This window comes from Neomonachus schauinslandi, chromosome 9 (assembly GCF_002201575.2).
Source record: "Neomonachus schauinslandi chromosome 9, ASM220157v2, whole genome shotgun sequence".
NCBI classification, from domain to species: Eukaryota; Metazoa; Chordata; class Mammalia; order Carnivora; family Phocidae; genus Neomonachus; species Neomonachus schauinslandi.
In genome coordinates this window covers 143143842-143150960 of record NC_058411.1, presented here as the reverse complement: position 1 = coordinate 143150960, position 7119 = coordinate 143143842, and the positions used below count along the sequence as shown (strand labels likewise).

At 53.9% G+C, this 7119-nt stretch overlaps 1 long non-coding RNA gene across 2 annotated transcripts; it reads left to right on the top strand.

Annotated features, from left to right (window-relative positions):
• Positions 1–1703: 1703 nt before the first annotated feature.
• On the top strand, positions 1704–5468 carry LOC110572342. 2 transcript variants are annotated; one of them, XR_002479848.1, is made up of 4 exons: positions 1704–1994; positions 2286–2390; positions 4126–4230; positions 5169–5468. It is a non-coding gene; the product is annotated as an uncharacterized LOC110572342 (long non-coding RNA). The 2 variants fall into 2 exon arrangements; XR_002479847.1 differs by having other exon boundaries at positions 2286–2530.
• Positions 5469–7119: the final 1651 nt, after the last annotated feature.

Here is a 7119-nt window from a genome sequence, read left to right as displayed (position 1 = left end):
TGGACCCTGATACACATTTTTTTTTAAAGATTCTTTTTATTTGAGAGAGAGAGAGGGCAGGGGAGGGAGGGAGAGGGAGAAGCAGACTCCCCGCGGGGCAGGGAGTGCAATGCGGGGCTCGATCCCAGGACCCTGGGACCATGACCTGAGCCAAAGGCAAACGCTTAACCGACTGAGCCCCCCAGGCGCCCCATCTAAAGGGTCTCATGACTAGAATTTCACTAGACAGTAATAAATGACCTTTTCTAACAATAGTCGGCCTCCTCAAGATCCTGGAAACCTTGCTTCCAAAATTCCTAAGAGACTTACAGTGTCCCTAACCCCTCCCAACTCGAAAGTATATAATAGGCCGCTCTTCCTGACCCCTTACAGCTCCTTCTGCCCAGGGGCCCTGTCCCTGTGCTTTAATAAAAGCACCTTTGTGCACCAAAGACGTCTCAAGAAGTCTTTCTTGGCCGTGGGCTCTGAACCCCAACATTTTCCCATATCCTTAACTTTCTTAGTAGGTGTGCAGAGGGAGTCTGAGCCCAGGGTTGATCTCCTGCAGCCTGTCATTGTTTTTTTGCTGCCAGAGGCATTTTGGTGAGGTCGGAGCCCTTGGGGCTGGCCTGTCTCAGCTCTCTGCCCCTCCCCCCACACCCTCCCCCTCTCCTCCCACCCTCCCTCCAGCAGAGGTTTTCTCTCCCAAAGTGCTCAGCCCAGCCCTGCCTCTGAGGCCCCAGGGGAGCAGGTTCTTGAGGCTCTCTCCTGGGATCTGAATGGTGGTGGGTAGGGCCCAGGAATGTGCACTTAAAGGGCCTCTGGGTGATCTCTCTGTGCAGCATGCACACGCGACACTGACTCAGCTGGAGAACCAGCAGTCCAGACTGTATTTGCAGAGAGAGCAGATCTTTGTCAGTTTATGATTTTGCCCTTGTTTGGATGCCCCTCTGGGTGCACTTTGAGGCAAGGATCTCAGAAAATACCCTGCATTGTTATTTGCAGTTAAGTCACTGGCCTTGGGAGAAAAGGGTCCTCTCTCTGCAGGCCTTTGGGTGGGCAGGAAGCACCTCACCTTCCTGCCCATCCCAGTTGCCTGGAGCGCGGCGGGACCAAGGGCCCTAATGATCTCAGACCCCAGGCTTGCCCCATGTTGGGTCCCTGGTGACCGTCTTTCTTTGATCACTCCAGAGGGTCTGAGCTGCCCTGTGGAAGGCACTGGCTTGGTCAGTTAGACAGTAGTATTTGGCTCTCGTCCTACTGCAGATCTGCTGTGGGACCTAAGCAGGTGGTTCACACCACTGTAGTGACTCGCCCCAAACCTGGGCTCAGTCTTGTGCTCTCGGTCCTCGGCTACCTGCACCCATTTTCATGCTGTTTGTCTGCATGTCTGGCTCCCACTGGGCATCACCCATGTGAGGGCTTCCCCGCAGTTCTGGTCATCTGTGCTTCCACAGAGGTGGGGTTGAAGCCTGGCACTGGCAACACGGCCCTGCTGGGCCAGGGTGGTGGGCAGAGGTCTGAAGGTTCTGTCCTGGGTTATTGAACCAGACACAATCCGGGCACTGCTGTGAAGGGACCTTGCAGGTGAAATTAAGGTTTTGAGTTAGCTGACTTTAACTGATGGTCCTGGATTATCTGAGGCCTCCAGTGCAATCACGTGGGCCCTTCAAAGCCAAAGAGGAAGGTGGAAGAGTCAGAGAGATGAGTCAGAAGGAGGGCTGAGAGCTTCAATCCCAAGAAGGGCTTTGCCTGCCATCACCGGCTTCAAACGGGGGCCAAGAACATGGGCGGCCTCCAGAAACAGAACGACCCCAGCCGACAGCTCTCGGGGAGGCAGGGACCTTAGTCCCACCGGCCAACAATTCTGCCACCAACCTGAATTGGCTGGGGAGCAGACTCATTCCCAGAACCTCCAGAAGGAAGACAGTGTGGCTGACGCCTTGAATTTGGCCGTGTGAGACCAGGAGCAGAGGAGCCCGCCAAATCCGCGTGGACGTCTGACCTTCAGAACTGTGAGATCGTGTATTTGTGTCGCTTGAAGTTGGCGGTAACTGTTAGGCAGCAGTGGGCCACCGGTGCACCGGGTGACATGCTCAGGTTAACTGGTGCCTCTGGCGACAGGTGGCGGGCGAGGAGGCCAGCCCGCGTTTGCACTTCTGGGGTCTGGGAGGCTAAGAGAGGGGAGCGGCTTTTACCCTCCCCACTCAGGAGTCATTACCGCTTCAGGGATGTGACAGACCCAGTGCCAACTGCTTTTTGTGAACAAACTTTCTTAATGCTCACTATTTATCCCCATTCTACAGATGAAGTGACTGAAACACGTAAGCAACTTGCCCAAGGCCACACAACCAAGTGACGGAGCTGGGGTTTGAACTGCTGGCCGACTGAATCCAGAGTTCTCCTCAAAAGTAGGCACTGGCCCTGCGGGAGCAGGTGGATGATAGCGAACCCCAGGCCCGCCTACTTTCCTGACCGGCCAGGTCTGCGCTCCCCTGAGGCGCCAGCAGGGGCCAGGCATCCAACCAAACCACAGCTTCTGGATTCTCGGGTGACCACCTGCATGCCTCAAGCCTCCCACTTACTCTTCTTGGGACTGCCGCCTGGCTGCCCCACCTCTGTTTATCCCTTTTCTTTAGGTCAAATCTGCTGCTCATCCCCAGCTGTTAGCTACAGGTTTAACTGGTTTTCCAGATCACTTGTCAGAGTCAACCTCTTAGGAGATAAGCTGAGCCCTTGCCGGATAAATTTCTGCACCCCACCTCTGGCATCTTGTAATAGTAGAAACTGCGTTAACAGTGTGATCTCATAGCTACCACTGACATGGATTGTGTTGTTCCATGCTCATAACAACCCCGTGAAGCTTGTCAGAGTGTACATGTACCCACTTCCCAGATAAAGAACGTGAGGCATAGAGAAGTTTGGTAGGTGTGCTGGTAGGTGGTGGCGCTTCACCCACACCCACATGCTGATTTTGTGCAGTAGGCAGACAGAGGTTTGGCTGAGTGATTGGGCGGATGACCGTAGAGGTGCATGTACGATGGTTGAGTGGATAGAAGGGGCCATTGCTTGCTGGCTGGATGGATGGAAGGAAGGATGGATGGATGGATGGAAGGAAGGATGGAAGGAAGGGGTGGATGGATAGATGGATGGAAGGAAGGGGTGGATGATAGATGGACGGGTAGATATAGAGGTGAGTGACCAAAGGGCCTGCCAAGGGGGAAAGGTAAGGAATACAGGAGGGGTGTAAGTCCACATCAGGGAGGTTCATAGGAACTCAGACCTCTTGGTTGTTCCATCATCCACCAGGAGACACTCTGCTTAGTCATCTTGGTTACCACCTGGGCTGTGGGCCAGAGAAGTTGTCCTGGAAATGTCCTCTGACTGCAAGAGAAGTCATCATTTGTGCCCTGAGAAGTCCGCAAGCGCCCCTGACTATGCCCTGGAGATGTGGCAGCTACAGCCAGAAGTGTGAAGGCTCGCAGAAAAGTCCAGAAGCTGCAGTTCATCAAAGCCAGGGCTGGGGTGAAGGCAGTAGGTTATGTTGTAGGAGGGAAGGGTTAGATCCCATCAGTGTTTTAGTTATTACTGATACTTTGTTCATCACAGATTTTTGACATTAATTTTTAAATTTTTTTATTTTTATTTTTTCAAAGATTTTATTTATTTGACAGAGAGAGACACAGCGAGAGAGGGAACACAAGCAGGGGAAGTGGGAGAGGGAGAAGCAGGCTTCCCGCTGAGCAGGGAGCCCGATGCGGGGCTCGATCCCAGGACCCTGGGATCATGACCTGAGCCGAAGGCAGACGCTTAACGACTGAGCCACCCAGGCGCCCCTAATTTTTTTATTTTTAAAAATATTGCACTCAAATATAATTTATCTTGATTACTCTGGTTTTTTTTTTTTTTTTTTTGGCACTCCCTTCCATTTTGCATCCGAGGGGTGTGTCTCACTTCGTCCACCCTAGTCCCAGCCCTGTGAGGGAGCAGCAGTTTCTGGACTTTTCTGCAAGCTCCCACACTTCCCCTGCTCAGTTGGTTTTGCTCTTGCATCTAGGGGAGGCAGGAGCTCGGTGGCAGGAGCCCAGAGCACGTCTGCCTCCAGTCATTTCTCGTACAGAGCCTCCTTCAATCTCTTGTCCACAGATTCTCACTGTCTACACTCCTTTGCCTGTCACTTAAGACCTCCTATGATACATCCCTATTCTGCTTGTAGTGTCCACCACCACTGCAGTCCTCATCAGTCTACAGGTGAGCTCCTTGTCGGGCACAACCCCCAGCTCCCTCTCTGTTCTCCTGTCTTGTCCTCTGTCCTCTACAGAAACTTCCTCTTCCAGAGCCCCCAAATTAATAATGTGCACCACACACTGTTATGCTTTCTCCCTTAGTGTTTTGGAGAGCGTCTCGCAGAGCTGGTTGATTTTCAGCCAGCTTGTACCCGTTAGGCTGTTAGTCTGAGTGGTCATGGGCCAGGCTATACTGGTGGTTAAGTGTTTTGAAAGTCAGGTTTCCTGTATCTTGCCCTCTGCCGTGGAGATACCAGGGTGCTGGGGCTCACGCCCAGGGCCTGGTATACAGCAAGTGCAGTGTAAATGCAGCAGCAACAGCCGCAGTAGCTGACATCATTCGTTCTGAGTCCGATGGTGACAGGCTGGGGCATTAAAGGTGACATTTGAAGGGCCCTGGGTCCCGGATGAGGGAGGTTTGGAGGTGCTGGGCTCCCCTCCTGATGGGGTTGCAGTCAGCACGAGAGGAACAGGAATGGGTGTATGGGTCTGTGGTTGGGCTCGAGGCTCAGGGGAAACCAAGGGAGAGGAAGCAGCAGATGGGGCCGGCGGAGGGCCCAGACCCAGGAGAGGATCCGCAGGTTGGCCGGGCCCCTGGCCGTGTGAGCAGCACATTGTCGCCCTCCCGTCCTGGCAACGAGAAATGGCCTTGCCTGTTTCTGGCATGAGTCACTTGGCCTGAGTGTGGGTCACAATTGCACAGTGAACACACACGCTTGCAGGTGCGAGGGGGCTCACGAGGGGCTGCCTGAGGGATGGGACCCGGCGGGGCGAGATGGCCGTGGTGCTTGGTGCGTCCGGGTGACCCCCGGCCAGATACCTCCCCGGCCTGGTCCCTGGGGCCCCACCAGCCATCATTCGGACCCTTCCTCATCTGACACCTGGCCTCTCCTCTTCTCTCAGTCAGACCCCTTGCGTTCCTGCCCCCAGAAGGCCCCGCTTGAGACACTCCGGCCGAGAAGCTCTCTGACTGGACCCCTTCTCTCTTGCTGCTGTGTCTTCCGGCTGCCGGGACGTCTAGGCAGCTCACAGCCCACCAGTCTGAAGTGCGCACTCAGCGGCATCCCACGAACTGATCTAAAGGGTTTCTGATCACAGCTGGAGTGCTTCTCAATGGATACTTGCATTCAGTTCTCTCTCTCCCTCTTTTATTTTTTAAGTAGACTCCACGCCCAACATGGGGCTTGAACTCACGACCCCGAGATGAAGATCCGCCTGCTCTCCTGACCGAGCCAGCCAGGCACCCCGTCTCGCTCTCATTTTTTTTGAGCTGAAATTCAAATAAAATGAAATGAAACATTTAAAGTGTGCAGTTCAGGGCACTTAGCACGTTCACAGTGTTGTGCAACCACCACCCCCATCTGGTTTCAAAACTTCATCATCCCTGCAGAACAGCCCACGCCCGTGAGATAACCACTGCTCATTTCCTCCACCCCAAATTCCCCCTCAGACACGAATCTGTTTTCTCTCTCTGGGGATTTGCCTGTTCTGGATGTTTTATATAAAGGGACTTCTATACCAGATGACATTTTGTGTGGCTTCTTAACATCATGTTTTTGAGGTTCTAAACTGTAGCACGTATCAGTATATTTTATTTTATTTTATTCTTCTGAGAGAGAGAGAGAGAGAGGAAGGAGTGGGGAAGGGCAGAAGGAGAGGGAGAAGCAGACTCCCCGCTGAGCAGGGAGCCCAACGTGAGGCTTGATCTCATGACCCTGAGATCATGACCTGAGCTGAAACCCAGAGTCCCACGCTCTACTGCCTGAGCCCGCTGGGTGGCCCAATTTTTGTTTAAGGCTGAATAACAGCCCACTGAATGGATAGACCACATTTGGTGTATTCATTCCTCTGTTGGTGGACACTTGGGCTGTTTCCACCTTTTGGTTGTTGCGGATGCAGCTGCTGTGAACATTTGTGGGGAGACACCTGGCCAGGGCATCACTGGATCCCGTGGGAACCCCGTGTTTACCTCCCTGAGCACCTGCCAGGCCCTTTCCCACAGAGGCTGCATCTTGTCTCAGTGCCCCAGCAGTGAGAGCGGGTCTCCATGTCTCTTGCGGAGGCCCATAATTTTCTGGGGGTTTTGGGGCTGTGATCATAGCCATCTGAGTGGGTGTGAAGCACTATCTCAGTGTGGTTGTGATTTGCATTTCCTTCGTGACTAATGTTGTTGAACATGTTCTCGTGTGCTTGTTGGCTGTTTGTCCATCTCTTTGGAGAAGTGTCTGTGTAGGTCCTTTGCCTATTTTTTAAAATTGATTTACCCGCTGTCTTTTTGTTGAGCTGCAAGAGTGTTTTATATATTCTGGATACTAAACTCTTCCAGATATGTGATTTTTGAAAATATTTCCCCCCTTCTGCAGGTTGTCCTTCGGCTTTCTCAATGACGTCCTTGGACACACGGACTTGGTGATGTTGGTGGAGTCCGCTTTATCTGTTTTCCCTCAGTCCCTTCCTTGCTGCCCCACTTGGAAGTGGGCCTGACTCCGGAGCAGCGCTGGTGGGTCAGGGGTGCTGGGAGCCGCAGGAGACGCCAGGCGTCCTGCCTGTGTGGGGTCTCATCGCAGGGAGGTGACACAGGTCTGTGGCATGAGCCATCGGCAGGCCTGAGATGGGGCAGATGAAGCGCTGGCCTGGAGAAAATTAAGGAAGACTTCCTGGAGGGACAGTGCAGAAGGGTGGGGCTTGGGAAGGTGGGACGGTGCTCCGGGCAGGGGGAGCTGCGTCAGCGGGGGCAGGGCGGTGGGGGTGCTGGGGGGCGCTGCAGACCAGCAGACCTGCATCAGAGCCCGCTCTGCAGCCACCCAGCAGCCCCGGGCTGCCACGTGCCGTGTGACAGCCGCGGCCCCTTCCC